Raw genomic sequence first — 20920 nt, 5'->3', positions numbered from 1 at the left:
TGTTTCTTTGCAATCGTCAAAATATCTAATATGTTGTAATTTGGTTTTCAAATTTTTAACAAACGGTACTGGGTGTGTTTTCCGAATATCCCCGCCAAATTGTATTTTCGCCTCGCTTGTTCCATGGATGATAACTTCTTTTCTCTCTACCCCTCTTAGTTCAATTTCTGCCATTTGTTTTTCATTTTGCTTTAATCTTCTTTCTACTTCCTTCCTGTCTTCTTGTAATGCCATTTCAAATTTTTCTTCTAACTGTTCTAATTCCTTTTTCTGGACCGTCTTACTATCTTTCATTACATTTTCAAGTTTGCTTTCTAATTCCTCCAAATTATCTTTAATTCTCATTTCTTGTTCTTTCATATCATTTTTAATTTCATTAATCTCTTCTATTTGTTGTATCAGTTCTTTCTTTATCCCCTCAACACATCCTCTAGTTTCCTGTTCATAGTTTTCCAGACGCTGCTCTATATTGCTCATTGTTTGTTTTGTTTCTTGTTGATTTCTATCCATTTTTAGTGATGTTTCATTCATTGTTTGTGTCTGTATTTGCATCATTTCTAATAATTTTTCCAGCATCCCTGTTTCTTTTCTTTCCTCCATTATTGTAGCATTTCCTTCATTATCCGATCCTTCATCAATAATTGTTTCCTCTTCTCTGTTATCCTCCTTCCTATCTTGCATTTTGCTTTGACTCCTTGTGGTCGACATGTTGTTACTTTTTGTTATTTTTTGTCCCCGCCAAATGTGAAATTTTACAACACTCTATATGTTTCAGAACACGACAATATTTCTCCCCAAATGTATTAAATTTTCACGACAAATATCAAATATGCAATCAGTAAAATTCAAATAATTCAAAATAAATATCAAATGTATGATTGGTAAAGAAAATAAAATCAAATAATTCAATAGCAGTAAATATCCACTAACTACGATCAATCAATAAATCAAATTTATATTCCCTGGAAAAATTGTCAAAATACTTTCAAATTCAAATTCCCTCAATGTTATATGTTTTTATCTCTGGATTACCTGTACTTATTCCAGATCTCTTTCCCTTCCTTCAAATGTAAAGCTGCGATATTTTCAAGCCCCACGTTTTGGAAGCCAGTTATTGAGATATTTAAAGTCTTGGTGCGCCAAGCAATAATTAGCTAATTAATTTTTTTGATTAATTAAAATTATTTAAATGATATGATTATGACTCTATCACAATTTTTAATTCTTTTATCTCAGGGTTAAATTCGTGCTTCAATATCTATGCTATTACATGTGAAAGGTAAGGTCCAGAGAATACCGGAATAATAAAAAACACATATGATCTAACACTATATATTGAAATAAAAATAATGAAATAATTCACACTCAAAAGTTTTCAATAAACAAATCTCATATAAGGATTCTCAAAATTTTGTTCTCCGTATGTGAACAATCAAAATTAATGGTACAAACAATATTAATTGAAATCTCAAAATCCCAAACTATTCTAACTCTCCTAATCAAATATTTATATCCTTTCCAAATTACGTGTAAAAATTGTGTTATCAATAAAAAAAAAACTGCAGAAACAAAATATCTCTCTCTGATGATGAGTGGTCCAAATCCTTGTTCCTTGTAGACTATATTATCTCCTCTCAACCGCTCCCTATGTAATCAGCAATCGTACAACAGATTGTTGCAAGTATATCGTCCTTAATGATCTCCTTCAAAAGCACAAATCATTCAAATTATGATAGCCTTTCTCCTCTCGATAAACTGAATCTCTCGTTGGCCCGAGTGAAAAATGACTCTTGGAATATCTTCTCTTTACGATAAACTGAATCTCTCGTTGGCCTGAACAGTGACTCTTGGAATATAAGTAGGAAAATATGACTTACAATATTTTGCTGCTCCAGCTTCTGTCAGATACACTAACTCCACAAAAACTCACTAACATTCAACACTACTGCTTGATACTTCTCAGGAACCGCCAGAGAACAATCCTTGTTCCTTTTACAGATTTGGAAAACCAACTAACTATATCTTTTTTCTCTCCTCAATCTCGCTAAACTTTCTCCCACACACTTATCCCACCTTTTTCAATCTCCGCCAATCACAACTCGTCACAATTCCCCCATTTCTTCATTTCGATAACAAACAAATTTTTACCTATAATTATAAATTTCCTAAAACTTATTTACAAATACTATTTTTCTATAAATCTTAAAAACTAACAAAAACCTCTTTCTATAATCCTCTATTGTCTTTAATCACTACACTAATGTATTTGTAAAAACCCGTTTCAATTTGTCTTTTGTTTCACTTAAACTTATGCGGGTCAACTGAAGTATAACAAAGAAATGATTGATGCAAAGCTTACATTTTGTTTGGTACAGGTAATTCAAAGATTTAATAACTTTCCTTCTCCGAAATGTTTGTTGGATATTATCCTACTTATCTGAATTATTTTAATGTTTTTGAACTTTGAAATATTTTTAAACAAACCAATATTTTCTTGATTTTACATATCATAACAATATATATATATATATATATATATATATATATATATATATATATATATATATATATATAACCAAAAAGATGATAACGGGTACTAGTAATACTCACCCTATATATATATATATATATATATATATATATATATATATATATATATATATATATATATATATATATATAGAAAAGATAGAAAAGAAAAGAAATTTACGTTCGGCGAAACAATTAATACACATTAGAGTATTTCTTGCAGATTTCCCCAATATTTAAGAGTTTACTATATATATATATATATATATATATATATATATATATATATATATATAGGGTGAGTTTTTAGTGCTGTATCGGTTGATATATACATTATGGTACAGAGTATCCAGAATATTTAAACTTATTTAGAAAAAATGTGTTATTTAGATAATAGGCGGAATTCTACAGATTGATTAATGACCACGTAGTAAAACACACGTACAATTTTCTAAATAGGACATCCTGTGTATTTTCTATATTTGAATTCCTCTTATAATCCCTGTTCATACAATATGAGGTTTGACTTTACTACAGGATATTGAACGAAATGAACATTTTTATTTCGAAATTGAAACGAAATAAACATACTGTATATAAATAAGGTATAAATAAATTCGTTTTTTTTTTTATTTAAATTAACGTGCATGTGACATCTATGGTCATTAGCCCGAGTTACGATTTACATGCTAGTATGTCCTATACGCAATTTCCGTATGATTGCCATATTCTTTCGAGATAAACTGGGATAGGTAAGTAGGTTCATTGAGGGTTTAATTTCATGCAGCGCTGAAGTAACATTATTCCAGTGAATCTGCCAGGTGGAGAGAAGCTTCTTCAGTCTAGCTTTGAGATCGTTGCAAATTTGTATATTGATAATGGTGTCGGTGGATGATGCGGCTTTTTTGGCAAGGCAATCAACTTTTTCGTTATCACTAATACCGACATGGAATGGTTCTCATATCAGAGTGACAGTTGTATTTTGGTTTATAAGAAGCTGATATGTGTCATGAATATCTTGGACGATAGAATGGTTGGTGGACATAGCATTAATGGAGTGTATAGAGGAAAATGAATCAGAGCATATGGCTATGTGTGTATTTGGATATTGTTGGGCATATTTAAAAGTATGTGAGATAGCTAGTAGTTCACCAGTGTAGATACTACACCAAGGAGAAATTTTAGAGCGTTCGATAGGCTGTTGTACCGTGGTTACAGAATATCCAACATCACTTTCAGTCTTTGGCGCGTCAGTGTAAAGAAATGTGTTATATTTAATTTTGTTTATAAGTTCTAGAAAGAGAATTCTTAATATACTAATACTGGTATCTTCCTTGTTAAATTTAGTGAGGGAAATATCATGTGGGAGTATATTGGTCCAATAGGGATTATTGGAGAATGGTAAAAGTCTGGATTCAGACAAATTTATATCTTTTAGTAACGGCTGTAAAAGACTAGAAATAGGATGTATAATTAAGTTAAATGAAGGGTTGTTATGGGGTTGGTGTGATGATGTAATTAAATGATATACTGGATTCGACGGATTAGATGAAATTGTAGCAGAATAGGAGAGAAGGTTTTCTCGCCTAAGCCATAGAGGAGGTTCATTACTTCACAGTAAAGACTTTCTACCTGACTAGAACGGAATGCTTCAAGACATAGACGAATAGCCGTGTTATGCACTGTATTTAGTGAATTTAAGATTGCTTTAGTTCCACACATATAGACGAAACATCCATAGTATCCTTAATATATTTATTATATATTTAACCTTTTTAGGAAAACTATTTTAAGTTCCTGTATGTATTGTTTTCAGGTTAATCTTGAATCAAATATCAGCCCTTATATTTTGCAATTACAAACAACCGGTAATTTGAAGTTGGTGATAGTAATTTCAGGATTAAAAGAACTCATTCTTTTGCTAAATTTAATAATTTTGGATTTAGAGTGGGAGAGGGTAAGTTCTAGAGAAGATATTTTGTTTTGTAGATCATTTACTAATAATTGTAGAATTTTACTATTAGTTGCGTTGGATTTACCATGACAGTACGTTATTAGGTACAAATGTGGAACGATTCACGATTTTGCGTGTCATCCTTGCGCAGAGCCCATGCTAATCTTCTCTGTATACCTATATGTAATAATTAAAAATAATATTTGTATTTTATGAATTTTTTTTACAACGAAAATTAATATAAATATTTAAACAGATGATTCAATGTTGTTATTAATCGTGTGACAATAAGACTTTTATTAAATTTTGATAATCGTTACGAGTCGAATCTTTTAGTGACAGATATGCATTTAATTTTTTACTTCGCATTTAATGTCTATATTTTGTCTGTTATTTTTCATGGAGCTTTTAATTTAAACCTGCTTAGAATAAATATACATATGATGACTAGAAACGAATTGATCGAGAGTAGTGAATAGATGTCAAGAACCGCTATTCTATGACGCTACCCGTCGACGACGGTGTGACGACGCCATCTTGTGCCGCTAGTTCCGTGGCGCTCACCTCTGGATTTTACTGTAAAAAAGTAATAAAATGCCAATATAGAAGCGCCGCATTAAAAAACAGGACGGCAAGAAAGTGTCTCCCGAATTAAAATGCATCTTTTGCAGTCGTGGAAAACACAAATGTTAAAAAAAAAATATTAATTTTTGGATACCTCAATATCTTCTTAACAACGTAAAAAAAATTATGACCAGAAACATAATAGTTTTTTTTGTTTAAAATTAAAAAATTGCCTTTTTTCCAATTTAGGAAGTAAAAGTCTCCAAAGTTCAAGTCATTAAGTTACTTGATTGGTAATGGTGCTTTATAGACAAGATCAGTAAGAGTGACTTCAGCTATAGGCTTTTTAGTTGACTTTAAAGAGTAAGATGACCATAAATGAATAGTGTTGTGGGATTTTCTTAACCGTATAGTAATTGGATCATCGATCTAATTTGTATCCACACTGACTGAGTAATTTTGCATTTTACTTTGAATTTGTCCATACTATATTTTCTGCATTGATAAATTTTAAAAAAAATGTTTGATGCATGTACTCTCAATGAGTTTTTAATTCTAACTTTTGCAATTTTACGTCTGTCCGCTGAAACGGAATATAAACCGACGAAAGTTTGTTGTTGCGTTCTGTGAGGGTCAAGGTCAAAGTCTCTATTACAGGGTAGAAAGCAATGCCCAACAGTTAGAAACTTATGCTTAATTTGGGTGAAGTATTTTTCTAGCAGTCATAGTGAAAGTAATGTTTTTTTTTTTTTTTTTTAAGAGCCCTTTTTCTATCCGAATTGTCGAATAAAGGCCTCTCCCATTTCTCGCCATTCATCCCTGTTGTGTGCTAGGCGTTTCCACATTGGTCCTGCGACTCTTTTGATATCGTCGCTCCAGCGCATTTGAGGTCTTCCTCTTGGTCTCTTCGCATCGTACGGTCGCCAGTTTCCGACTTCTTTGTTCCATCTACCATCTTCGAGACGTTCGTTGTGTCCAGCCCATTTCCATTTTAATTTAGCTGCTTGTTTCGCGGCGTCCTTTATTTTTGTTTTGTTCCGGATTGCTTCGTTCGTTTGCCGATCTATTAGTGAGATACCAAGCATCTGTCGTTCCATGGCTCGCTGAGTTTTTCGAATATTGTCCATGTTCTTTTTTGTGAATGTCCAGGTTTGAGCTCCGTAAGTGAGAACGGGAAGGATACAAGAATCGAACACTTTGGTTTGAAGGTTTTGGGGTATCTTTTTGTCTTTCAGTATGTATGAGAGTTTTCCAAATGCGGCCCATCCCATTCTTACTCGTCTGCTTATTTCGGTAGTTTGGTTTTCTTTGTTTACCTTGATATTCTGACCCAGATATATGTATTCTTCTACATGTTCCACTTTTGTTCCTTGGATGGTTATCGTCGGTTGATCATCTTTATTCGACATTAGCTTAGTTTTACTCAGATTCATTTTCAGTCCATTTTTTATGGATTCCGTATGAAGCTCATCGATCATCGTCTTCAGTTCTTTCCAGCTGTCGGCTATTAGTACTACGTCATCTGCATATCTTGGATGGTTTAAATACTTTCCGTTTATCGACAGTCCCTTCGTTTCCCAATTGAGTGATTTAAAGATGTCTTCAAGTGCGGCAGTAAATAGTTTTGGAGATATGGTGTCTCCCTGTCTTACTCCTCGGTTGATTTTTATTGGCCTCGTTTTTATAGGACCTTTAGTGTGTGAAGATGGTCACATGTACTGAACCCTTTTCTAAATCCGGCTTGCTCTACTGGTTGATACACATCGAACTTTGTTGTCAATCTATTTGTAATTATTTTTGTGAATGTTTTATAAAGTTGTGATAGTAGTGATATTGGACGATAATTTTTCAGATCTGTATTGTCCCCTTTTTTGTGTATTAATATTGTGTTAGCAGTATTCCATTCCCTTGGTATGTTTCCTTCAAATAGGCATTTATTAAAAAGTATTTTTAGGTACCTGATGACTTCTTCTCCTCCTTCTTTCAACATTTCTGCCAGAATTCCATCACTACCCGGTGCTTTATTTCTTTTCAATTCTTTAATTGCATTTTCTATTTCTACTTCGCTTATTTCGGGCATTACTTCAGAATTTACGTTTGTTATTTGTCTTTTCAGATTTTGCTTTGAAGAGTAGGGGGGAACGTTTCTTGAGCGGTATAACTCAGTATAGAAGTTTTCAACTATGTTTGATATCTGAGCTTTGCTTGTTTCTAGTTGGCCTTGTTGATTTTTCATAGTTATAATATTTTTCTTTCCTAATTTCGGTTTGGTATATTTCAGACTTTGATTTTTCTCTATCACTCTTTCTACATGTTCTTGTTGATGTTTTTTAATATCGTCTTTTATCTGTTTTCGTATGGCTCGATTAAGTTCTTTGTATTCTGTGGTATTTCTTTTGTTTAGTGACAGGAGCTCTTTTCGTTGTTTTAGCATATTCTTCGATTCTGCACTTATTTTGGATTTTTTGTTGTTATGGCGGGTTGCTACTTCTGAGCTAGCATTCAATAGTTCTTTTGTTATAACTGAGTTAATTTTATTAACGCTGAGTTGTTCTAGATTCAGTGCTTGGGCGGTTTTTAATTTGCTAGCATATTTTTCTTTATCGACTTTTAGCTTTTCTGTGTCTATTTGTATCGTGTTATTAAAGTTAATTCTACGTTTGCTATACTTAATCCTTAGTTTAGCTCTAACCATTCTGGGATCACTACCCAGAGAGACATTATTTATTACTGTTACATCTTCTACGATACCTTTTTTGTTACACATGATGTAATCGATTTCGTTCCTTGTTTTTCCGTCTGGTGATAACCACGTCCACTTTCTTTGCGGTTTTTTCTTATAAAAGTAATGTTATGATTTTCAAATTGTTATTTTGGCCGTCACATCTATCTGACCAAATGACAAGTTTTCTTTCTTTGAGTAGATAAATTGTGTTTTGTGTAGTTTTTCTTCATGTTGTACGTTATCGCAAAATCAAAAATATAACCTTAATATTGTTTTTAATGTTTATTGTGGGTGAGACACATGGATCCGGGATTAGAAGATTTAATAAAATCGAAGAATATGATGTTTATAAAATTAGTGCGCTAATATAATATTTGAAGCAAAATCGACTATTTTAATTTTTGTAATGATAAAGACTTTTTAAGAGTTTTACGAAGTAAACCGATAGTGATCTATATTCTGAGAATATATTGTAAAGACTCTCCAATTAAAAATAACATGCGAGTTCTTTTGCAACAATATCAAAGTGCAATTGTGTTTTCATAGCAGTTATTAGATATTGGAAATGGTAAAGTCGCTATTGACACCTCGACCGGAATCATTTTTGTACCCAGAGATTTCTGTTATTTAAGATACGATAAGATAAGATAAAGAAGAGTTTATTGAACTTTGATACACTATTAAATTTTAAAGCGGTATGAAGTTCGCCGGATTAGCTAGTATTTTCAAAGGAGTAAAGGATGAGTTATTTTAGCATGTATCTCAGCTGTATTATAAAAATATAAGTTTACAAAACTTTTCAGATAATATAAATATTTATAATTAGGACTCAGACAATTATTTTTTAGTTAAACTACAAAGCATTGGCAATGTTTAGTATTAAGGATGCAAATAATTACAATAGCGCTAACGAGTAACAGTTTTATTAGTATAACAAATCACCAGTAAGACGCTCGTTAACCTTGGTTTCACTTTCATTTAAGCAGGACATTACATATACATACTACCGCAATATTTTTATCTTGAAATATCATTGGAGATCTATCGAGGTACATTTTCTTTTAAACGTCTCAGAGAATTTTTATATGGTCGTGAATAACCTAGTTTGGTGAAGACATATATTAAATTTTTTCTTACGACTACGTGTATTATTGCACAAAAGACCTTCAGTCTTACTAACTGCATTTCATTTTATAAGAACCAATGCAAGAGATAATCATTTTCCTGTCAACGTTTGACAAAAGTGTACTTCTTTCCTGTTTTGTTAAACTAAACAGAAAATTATGAACTATTTCATTTCACAACATGTAAATTAATTTCTTAACATGTTTGTTTTTTGTTTGAATACAAGACCGACAAATTTCTTAATATTCTTCTGAACTTTAAACCGGTCCTATTTACTATCTAGTTCCTCAATTTTATTGCCCTTTTCGTTCATAGATCTGTCCTTTGCTTACTTATTTTAATTTTGTTCTAATGAAATTACAAATTTTATTATATTCTACATAATTTTTGTGTTTATGCTTCCTGAGTACATTCGTCAGTATCAGAATCTCTTGAGTCATTCTGAGTCATACTCCTTTTATATGTATATTAATTAGTTTCCATCTACAAATACATGTGTTTATTTTTTAACTTGATAAATTTGGTAGTTAAAGCTATTCATAATCCAGTGTATAATAATAGATTGTATTTTTTATTCGATGTGTCGTACACATGTACGCAGGCGTGGCGTATTACTTCTATCTTATTGGGCACTATTCAAGTGTAATTGGTCAAATTTTTCGGAAGTGTTTATGCTCAAACCATATCGTTATCTGGCAAAAAATGCGTTCTCAGATAATCATTATAATCAATGTCGTAGCAAGTGTACGTATATGTGGATTTTTTTGTGCATAAGGTAGGCTTGTGATTTAGGTAGACAGGCAATACGAATAAGTTGTAAATACATAAAGATAGCTTTTTGGCGACCATTTGAATGTGATGCCAACGATAATAGTAGCGACAATTCAAAGGACGATGTAGGTAAATGTAAATTCTTATTTATAACAAGTTTAATATAAATATTAGATGTCTAGGGATGCTCGATTATAATATTCAGCCTCAATCTGTTGTTTAATAATTAAAAGTAAAAATATTTTTTTAGATTCAACACCAATGAATTGGGAATTTGTAAATAAGGACTTACATATTCAAGCTCAAAGGATTATCCTAAATATATATTCCTGTTTCGGGCGGAAATAGTATACTTTCAGAAACTAATGTCGTGATAAGAATATGTGAACTTACCAGACTTGCCCGTTCGACAGTTTTATGAGTTATTGTAGCTGGGGATGTAATTAATCATTGTGGTAAACGTCAAAGAGTTGGACAAAACTTCGACGTAAAAAATAAATTGCGAAAAATGAATAAATCTCCCTAATTTAGTAACGTTGTTGTATAAAATGTAAAAAGAGTAAACGAAGAACTTAGCAAAACTGACATTTGGACAAATTGTGTAACTCGTGTTCAAGTAAAAGAAAAAGAATATCCTACTTTACCACCAATTGTTATAATAGCACCACACGGATAGCACGTCGTGATAGCGTGAATATTTCTACAAAAGCGGTACGTCAGCTTGTCAAAAATATGCCCCATGTACAGTAGTAAAGGTGATCTCTCCATTAGTCTATAAACTAAAAGACAATTCGACTAAAAGATGAATTGGTCGTTTTCATGCAAGTAATTATTTTATTTTTATATTAAAATTGTAGCCTCATTTATTTAGTTCTCAAATCAATAAGCATATTAAATTGCATCTGTATTCTTCTTCTTTAAGTGCCATCTCCGCGACGAAGGTTGGCAATCATCATGGCTATTCTCACCTTCGAGGCACCTGCTCTGAATTGCCTTGAGCTGCAACCAAATCACTCTTTCAGGTTCTTCAACCAGGAAACGCGTCTTCTTCCTACGCTTCTTCTACCCTCTACTTTTCCTTGAATTATGAGTCTCAAGATGCTATATCTTTCGCCTCTCATCATATGTCCGAGATATTGCAATTTCCTTTCTCTTATTGTATTTTCCATTTTCCTCTCCGTGCTTATTCTACTTAAGATTCCTGTAGTCGTGACTCTATCTACTCATGGAATCCTTACCAATTTTCTAAATGTCCACATTTCAAACGCGTTAAGTCGATTTAGTATTTATTATATATTATTATATTATTTAGCCTTATTCTGAGGGAAATGTCAGATTTTTGCTGCATAAAATCTTTTTCATTTTCACGAAGTTGGCACGTGCTTTTTCAATTCTGACTCTTATTTCTGCAGTATAATCGTTATTTTCTGTGATTATCGTTCCCAAGTAAGTATATTTTTTACTCTCTCAATCTGCTGGTCGCATACCGTTAATATTTCGTTTGTATTGTTGTTCTTGCGAAGTTTCATGAATTTGGTTTTTTTGATGTTAAGAGAGAGTCCGTATTCTCCACTATATCTTAATATTTTGTTCATTATTCTTTCTAAATCTTCCAAGTTTTCGGCTGTATGCTGCATTATGACTGTATCGTCGGCATACCTAATGTTGTTAATTACACTTCCGTTCACTTTTATGCCGACTGTCTCGTTTACCAAAGCTTTTTGTATGATTTCTTCAGAATAAGCATTAAACAATAACCGCGACAGTATGCAACCTTGCCTGACTCCTCTCCTTATCTCCACTTCTTCTGACACTTCTCTATCAATTTTCATATTTGATCTTTGGCTGTAGTATAAATTTGATATCAATGTTACATCCCTTACATCCAGATTCTTGTTTTTGAGTACTTCTATAAGTCGGTCATGTTTTACCTTATTGAACGCCTTGTTGTAGTCTATAAAGAATACATAAATATATTAACATCCAAACATCTTTGGGTCAGCACGTTAAAAGAAAAGAGTGCCTCTCTTGTGCCCACTCCATTCTGAAATCCAAACTGGGAATCACTAATATCGATCTCCAGCTTAGCGTGTATTCTATTATGGATGATTTTTAGCAGGGTTTTTAAGGTATGTGACATTAGACTGATCGTTCGATAATCACTACATTCTTTGGCATTTACTTTCTTTGGTAGAAAAATAAATGTTGATGTCAGCATTTCAGGTGGAATGATTCCCTTGGAATAGATTGTGTTCAGTCGTTAGCATTTGTATTATGTACTTTTAATCATCAATTTTAAATTTTAATAACTATAATGTAAGTTTATACAAGATGTCCCATATATGCAAGATTTAATGACGCGAGACTGCGCAGTCCGGTCATTGGATATCTTAATTAATGCAATTGTATTACAGCAATCATCACGGTGACCAACAAAAAAAAATTCACCATGATGTTCATCTTCAGTTAGTACGGATCAACATCTTCCTTTGATTAGTTTGGAATTACCTTATGTGTCGATCTTTTAGCCGTTGTTTAGCCAACCAAGCTTTAAGGAATTTATGACAAATTACGTAAAACGAAAGGATGCTAGATTCAGTGTGACCACAAAAGTTCAACAGGATCTTTTTAGTGTTCGAGAAAACGTCTCTCTAGTCCACTGTGTTACCCAAGATATCAGAATGACTAAAGGAATCTCGTCCGTATTTATCTTGGACGAGTTGAAAAAACACCAGCCTAAAGTTGGAAGAGTACTGCGATTAGAAGATGGTCCTCGATCTTTGGTGTTTATGGTGACTAGGAAGTCTTACACAGACAGGGCAAGCTACGAGGACATATGGCGTGGTCTAACTAATTTACAGAAACTTGTGTGTAATTATGACATCAAAGATTTGGCTATACCAAAGATAGGCCATGCACTAGAAAATTTGGATTGGACGATTGTAAGAAGCATACTTGAAGTAATCTTCCGAGAAACTGGCGTATGAATTACTATGTGTTGCATTAACCCGAAGAGGTCAGACCCTTCAAAGTCAGTAGACTGTTATTTCTTTTTGAGGTATTTATCCAGAGCTGAAGAGTCCTATAGATTCCGCCATCCTGGGCCTACATGTAGAGTTGCTGATCGGGATGCTCAGGCCTAGAAGAGGCGTCTCTTAGAAGGATGACGTGTAGACCAGAATCTTCGAGACGAGGATCTGCAGAACACACGTGCTACGCTGCCAGCGGAGCGTTCATATATTTACATAAATAAGAACTGCTAGTTTTATTAACCACGTTACAATATATTACTTAAATTTTAAATATACAGAAAACTTAGTATAAAGCTTCACGCTAGTCTACAGTACCGCTTATTGTTCCACTTTTTTGTTAATTTTTAGGTTTTGTATTTTTGAACCAAATAAAAAAAAAGCGTGGACATGGTTGCATTTTTTACTGAATTTTAAACATTTTGAACTATATATTTACGTTAATGTTAGCTAATTTTGTTTCTAATAATAACAAGAGTAATTACTAAAGTTATTCTATATCAGTTTTCAATGCAAGCTTGAGCGAGGATCCCAGTAATGTAAAATGTAAATAAAAAATGGTCAAAATTAATTTTAGCACATACGTTGTGTCCTGCTTTACGGGTATATACAAAAGTGAAAAATAAATATGTTAAATTACATATTTAATTACCAGAACAACCAGCCGCCGCACTATATCTTAAAGCAGAACTATCAAACCCTACAAATCTGAGCGTTCTACTATATTTCTTACCGCAACTATATAAATTTGGTAGATTTTACATAGTTCATTATGCTCTGTTGCAATTCTGGTATGTTTGAAAACTTTGCTCCTTTCTTCCTTCCACTTTATTTTTTGCATGGACTTTTTTGTACTCTAGCCTTTTTATTTGCTACTTCTGTTCTCTTCACACTGCTAGTCTATATCTTTTTCTGATTTTTGGTTTGTAGTTCAACAAATTTGCCAAAAACGTGATAACATTTTAGGAAAAATGTGTGTACTTCTAGAAAGTAGATAGTGATAATTAGATTTATCTTATAATTTGTTAACTGTTAATCATTAACTACTTGTCATTAACGTCTTAGTCAATTAAACACTGTAATTTATTTATTAAAACTCGAGTAATGGTAAATTTGTATGAAGGTTAAACATGAACGTTTTCTATCGAAAAAAAAAAAAAAATTATTAAGTAAGTGCTAATTACTTTATAAAACTTATTACTACACCTTTAACTAATTAAAAGTACATAAATCGATATAATTTATACAGAATTATATACCATGGTAATTTATGCAGAGTGGAAGATATTTTTGATATTATTATTAAAAAAATGTTTAGGTTATATACTAGACTCTTCTGGTTACTTGCCAACTTCGCGCGTAAGTCGCACAATGGGGCGAAAACGCTAAAAAACGCTAAAAAAATAATTAAATCCTCAGGAGATTGAAGTATAGCCTGGAAATTTAGCAGACTTGTTTGTGTTACTAAGTTAGTTACAAGATAATGAAATGTTCAATATACAACACAATATCAAGAAATAGAACAAATATTTTTCAATATATATATATATATATATATATATATATATATATATATATATATATATATATATGATCTAATATATGAACAAACTTCCACTTTTCTAAAAAACATCCTGACCTAATGGTATTAACTAGTGACAAAGGTAATGACACAGTCCTTATGATGAGAGAGTAATACATTAACCTGAGCCAGCAACTCCTAGATGATAGCAAATACTATCAACCACTTCTTCGCAATCTCACTTCAACCTACACCAACAAAATCAACCGATATATCACTGAACTGAAAAACAAAAAAAAAATAGACTGGAAAATAGCCAAATCCCTCCATAATTACAATGGCTATGCTCCTAGATTTTACTATCTCCCAAAATTCACAAGTTATATGAATATGAATATGAATATAGCTCAATTTATAACGAACATTCTTTCACAAGCACACAATTATAATAATGACTTCAACCGTCTTCAACATAACAGATTCTTTCCAGTTCAGTGAATTTATTAATAATTATCAACTATTCAGAGGATTTGTCTTAGTAAGTTTTGACGTAGTATCCTTGTTCAAAAATCTTCCACTTTTCAGTGTATTAACTTCTCTCCGTCAAATCCAACCCCGCAGTCCGGTATCTTGGGAAACTTTTTTCAAATTATTAAAATTGATTTTTGACACCAATTATTTAATTTTCAATTGCAAATATTATCGTTTTGGTAAAACGATGGAAACAATGGTAAAAGTTTTTGAAACTCCTATGGGGTCCACGACTTCTCCTATTATAGTCAACTTTGTACTAGACGATCTTATTAATGAGAGTATCAAGAAGTTATATTTCCAGAAGGATAAATGTGCAAATTCGTCAATATAACAAAATATTTTGTCATCCATTAAATGATTATTCATAAAGGCAGTAATATACTGTTAATAATAATTATTTAATATTTATAATTAGGCACCATTATTTTTATCTTGACCGATGTTATTCACCTTCATGGTGTGCTTTTCGGTCCTCGCGTCGGTCGTTAATTATAAATGGCCTTTAAAGAACATTAAATCGTTTGTTGTTTTTATTTATGTCATTAAGAAACAGCGCTACTGCATTTACATATTTTACACGAAATGTGTACACGACTGCGTTAAAATGGTTTCGTTCGCACGATTGTTTGTCATTAATTGCTTAATTGATCCAGTATGCTTATTTTATAGCGATTGATTTATAAAAATATCGCGATTTTATAAAGATATTGGTTGTAAATAAATATCGAGTTTGATGGATTTGCGTATGCAAATGACTTGCATAAAGCTCTATATCTAAAGGGTTTTTGTACGGTTTAGTACTTACTTGCTAATTACGCATATTTCTACGACTGGATATTCTGGTTTACAAACTATTTAGAGCTTAGCTGCATAGGCTTATTAGTTTACGTAAGTTATGTTAAATAATTCTATGTTCTTCGCTTTTGTCCCTTTATAGTGTGAGCTTCTCTAATTAAATTTTTCCGTAAACTTCTATCTTGATTCATATGAAGATCCATACCCTTCATAGAGATATTCTACCTTACGTTTTAAACAACGTTGAACATGGCCTAACCAACTAACTGATACAACCCCAAAAGTTACTTTAATATATTCATTCTTAATTTTACTATTTTTTTTTCACTCCACTTAATCCATTCGTCAGAGATTTGATTCCTAAAAAATGGAGCTGACTTTTGCTGGGTTTGTTAACTTTGGAACCCTAAAAAAAGGTGCATAAAAGTTTACCCTGGGCTTCCACCTAAAACCCATACTCATAATGGGGAAACGGAAAAAATCGATTTTATCAAAAATCTGTACGTCGTAAAAAATGTTTCAAACAAGAAATTTAGCTGAGATAATATTAAAGTAAAAATGTTTATTAGTACTTTTTGTGTAGAATGAACCGGTCTCTCAGAAACAACGCTTGAAGAGACTGGCAATTTTGAATATCAGTTACGCGCACGAAATCAATTATATAAATAAAATTTGTATTAACTCAACGGTAAAAATTCGATATCTCTTGATCAAATTACAATTTTTGTATTTTGCCACAAATTCTCATTATCGCCATAAACATTTATTTATTGAACAGCCTTATAGAAAGTGACTTCATTAGCGGCAACATTTAAAAACTGCGTACAAACGCTGCATTCTTTACTATTTTTTCCTGGAACAAATTTTATTTAAAAAATTGATTTCGCGCGCTTAACTAACATTCATATATATATATATATATATATATTTTATATATATTATATATATATATATATATATATATATATATATTATATATATATAATATATATATATATATATATATATATATATAATATATATAATATATATATATATATATATATATATATATATATATATATATATATATATATATATATTGTTATGATATGTAAAATCAAGAAAATATTGGTTTGTTTAAAATATTTCAAAGTTCAACAAAAAATTAAAATAATTCAGAAAGTATAACCAACAAACATTTCTAAGAAGGAAAGTTATTAAATTCTTGGATTATCTGTACTAAACAAAAAGTAAGCTTTACATAAATTATTTCTTTGTAATACTTCAGTTGACCCGCATAAGTTTAAGTGAAACAAAAGACAAATTGAAACGGGTTTTTACAAATACATTAGTGCAGTGATTAAAGACAATAGAAGATATTTTAGAAAGAGGTTTTTGTTAGTTTTAAGAATTATAGAAAATAATATTTGTAAATAAGTTTTAGGAAATTTTATAATTATAGGTAAAAATTTGTTTGTTATCGAAATGAAAAAATGGGGAATTGTGACGAGTTTTGATTGGCGGAGATTGAAAAAGGTGGGATAAGGAAAGTTTAGCTAGATTGAGGAGAGAGAAAATATAGGCAGTTGGTTTTCCAAATCTGTAAGAGGAACAGTGATTGTTCTCTGGCGGTTCCTGAAATGTAGCAAGCAGTAGTGTTGAATGTTAGTGAGTTTTTGTGGAGTTAGTGTATCTGACAGAAGCTGAAGCAACAAAATATTGTAAGTCATATTTCTCTACTTATATTCCAAGAGTCACTGTTCAGGCCAACGAGAGATTCAGTTTATCGTAAAGAGAAGATATTCCAAGAGTCATTTTTCACTCGGGCCAACGAGAGATTCAGTTTATCGAGAGGAGAAAGGCTATCATAATTTGAATGATTTGTGCTTTTGAAGGAGATCATTAAGGACGATATACTTGCAACAATCTGTGTAAGATTGCTGATTACATAGGGAGCGGTTGAGAGGAGATAATATAGTCTACAAGGAACAAGGATTTGGACCACTCATCATCAGAGAGAGATATTTTGTTTTCTGCAGTTTTTTCTTTTATTGATAACACAATTTTTACACTTAATTTAGAAAGGATATAAATATTTTGATTAGGAGAGTTAGAATAGTTCGGAATTTGAGATTTCAATTAATATTGTTTGTACCATAAATTTTGATTGTTCACGTACGGAGAACAAAACTTTGAGAATCCTTATATGAGATTTGTTTATTGAAAACTTTTGAGTGTGAATTATTTCATTATTTTTATTTCAATATATAGTGTTAGATCATATGTGTTTTTTATTATTCCGGTATTCTCTGGACCTTACCTTTCACATGTAATAGCATAGATATTGAAGCACGAATGTAACCCTGAGATAAAAGAATTAAAAATTGTGATAGAGTCATAATCATATCATTTAAATAATTTTAATTAATCAAAAAAATTAATTAGCTAATTATTGCTTGGCGCACCAAGACTTTAAATATCACAATAACTGGCTTCCAAAACGTGGGGCTTGAAAATATCGTAGCTTTACATTTGAAGGAAGGGAAAGAGATCTGGAATAAGTACAGGTGATCCAGAGATAAAAACATATAACATTGAGGGAATTTGAATTTGAAAGTATTTTGACATTTTTTCCAGGGAATATAAATTTGATTTATTGATTGATCGTAGTTAGTGGATATTTATTGCTATTGAATTATTTAATTTATTTTCTTTACCAATCGTACATTTGATATTTATTTTGAATTATTTGAATTTTACTGATTGCATATTTGATATTTGTCGTGAAAATTTAATACATTTGGGGAGAAATATTGTCGTGTTCTGAAACATATAGAGTGTTGTAAAATTTCACATTTGGCGGGGACAAAAACAATAACAAAAAGTAACAACATGTCTGTCACAAGGAGGCAAAGTAAAATGCAGGAAAGGAAGGAGGATAACAGAGAAGATGAAACAATTTTGGAAGAAGTATCGGATAATGAAGGAAATGTGACAATAGTTGAGGAGAAAAAAGAACTATCAGGAATAGATAAAATATTACAACTAATGCAACTCCAGTCACAAAAAATGGATAGAAATCAACAAGAAACATCACTAAAAATGGAGGAAACAAAACAAACAATGAGCAATATAGAGCAGCGTTTGGAAAACTATGAACAGGAAATTAAAGGATGTGTTGAGGGGATAAAGAAAGAACTGATACAACAACTAGAAGAGATTAATGAAATTAAAAATAAAATGGAAGAACAAGAAAAGAAAGTAGAAAATAAGATCAAGAAAATTGAGACTGTACAGAAAAAGGAATTAGAACAGTTAGAAACAAAATTTGAAATGGCTTTACAAGAAGACAAGAAAGAAATAGAAAAACAAATTGAGGATATCAGAAAACAACGAGAGATGGGAGACAGGAGAGAAGTACTCATCCAAAGTCCGGGTGACATAAAAATACAATTTGGCGGGGATATTCGGAAAACACACCCAGTACCGTTTGTTAAAAATTTGAAAACCAAATTACAACATACTAGATATTTTGACGATTGCAAAGAAACAATTAGAAACCATTTAAAAGAAGGAGCAGCGTTATGGTATGAAAGCAAGGAAGATGAGTTTGAAAATTGGACAGATTTTGAAAATAAATTTCTCAACTATTTCTGGGGAAAAAATAAACAGAGAGAAATCAACCAAGAGCTACAGAATGGAAAATATCACGAAAAAATGGGAATGTCTGAAGAAAGATATGCTTTGCAGATATATAACAATTCAAAATATCTAGAATACAAATATTCTACCGAACAGCTGGTAGAAATGATCAGCAGACATTTTGAGGAAACGTTGGAAGACCACGTGATTTTGAGAAACTATCAAGATATTGATAGTTTGTGCTAATTCCTTCAATTAAAAGAAGCAAAAAGAAAAGAAATGAGAAATAGAAGACAACATGACCAATATAATGGACCGGAAAGAAGGTATTCATCAAATTATGACCAGAGAAACCGACATCCCAGATCAACAAACGAATATAGGCCGAGAAATTACAATAATTACAATAGACAACAAAATTACGATAACAGGAATGACACACAACATAGAACATATGAAAATCACAACAGGAATAGAGATGCACAAAATACTCCGAATAGGAATACTAACGAACAAAGTGATGATAATAAAAATAACCAGAGCTTCCAACAACAAAATAGAAGGGAGATGAATCATGTAGCAATAGGAAACGAAAGACAAATCTCTAATTCTAATCTAATATTTTTAGATGCATTTATAAAACATAAAGCGATTAAAATTGTGATTGATTCTGGATCGGAGATATCGTTAATCAATAAAAAACTAGTAAAAGAATTAAATTTGGACAGATTTGTGTATAAGATTCCTAGGGTTGATTTAGTGGGTGCAAACAATAAAAATTTGACGACAGTAAACGAAGGCTTGGGAGTACAGATAAGAGTGGGAAACAAATTCCATATTATGAAATGTGTGGTGACTGAAGATTTAAATCATGATATGATAGCGGGAATTAATGAATTGAGGAAAAAAGATATCACCATAAATTTTTCGGAAAATAAACTGGAAATCAGAGCAGAACCAGACAACACAGGAGAAGAAAAGCAAACAGATAGGAAAACAAATTCTGGAAGGATCAATGCACAGGAAAAACGCAAAGAAATCGATATGACTGTAGAGGATAAACCGAAAGTACAAGAACAAGATCTAACAGAAAAGAAAAAGAGAAGGAAGAAAAAGAAGAATAGTTCGAAAAGAAAGCAGGAAAATAAGATGGAGACCAGAGAAAAACAGGAAATAGAAGGTACAGAAGAATTGTTGGCAACCGACGATAAAACAGAATGGAAGCAGGAAGAAAAAGAAGGTATCATCAGAGAAGTGAAAGGAATAGAAACATGGTGCTCGGAATACCAAAGGGAATTAGAGGATAAAAAGAAAACAGAAGAAAAAATGGCACTGATGGACGAGAATCCAGAATTTTGTGAAGAAGTATTATGGACAGTGAACACATGTGAACAAAAGGTGGATGCAAGAAAAATAAATTGTGGAAAAAACATGGAGAAGGAAATAGAGAAGATTTTAGGAAACCATGGAGATTTTGTTAATAAAGTAAATCAAGTGGTTAAAAATTATGAACTTTCTTTTAAGGGAAAATACTTGGAAAAATTTAAAACGAAAATATATCCAATCCCGTATAAAGACAGGCAATATACGGGGTATTTTAACATTCACGACATTTGTCAGTATCATAAGTAGATTTTAATAACATAGTGAAATAATTTGATCCTAGAAAACTTTTGTCATTTTAAAATTTAACAAAGAGTTTTCGGCAGATCAAATGGCGGGGATTTGTTATGATATGTAAAATCAAG

At 31.6% G+C, this 20920-nt stretch overlaps 1 protein-coding gene and 1 non-coding gene across 2 annotated transcripts in view; both read right to left on the bottom strand.

Annotated features, from left to right (window-relative positions):
- e (nonribosomal peptide synthetase ebony) overlaps nt 1–20920 on the bottom strand; it is a 98168-nt gene that overhangs the window by 65430 nt on the left and 11818 nt on the right. The window lies entirely within an intron of this gene.
- LOC140442546 (U6 spliceosomal RNA) lies at nt 4590–4694 on the bottom strand. The gene has a single exon (XR_011951072.1). It is a non-coding gene; the product is annotated as a U6 spliceosomal RNA (small nuclear RNA).

This window comes from Diabrotica undecimpunctata, chromosome 5 (genome assembly GCF_040954645.1).
Source record: "Diabrotica undecimpunctata isolate CICGRU chromosome 5, icDiaUnde3, whole genome shotgun sequence".
Classification (NCBI taxonomy): Eukaryota; Metazoa; Arthropoda; class Insecta; order Coleoptera; family Chrysomelidae; genus Diabrotica; species Diabrotica undecimpunctata.
Note: the sequence above shows the minus strand (reverse complement) of the source record. Positions and strands in the feature narration are given on the sequence as shown.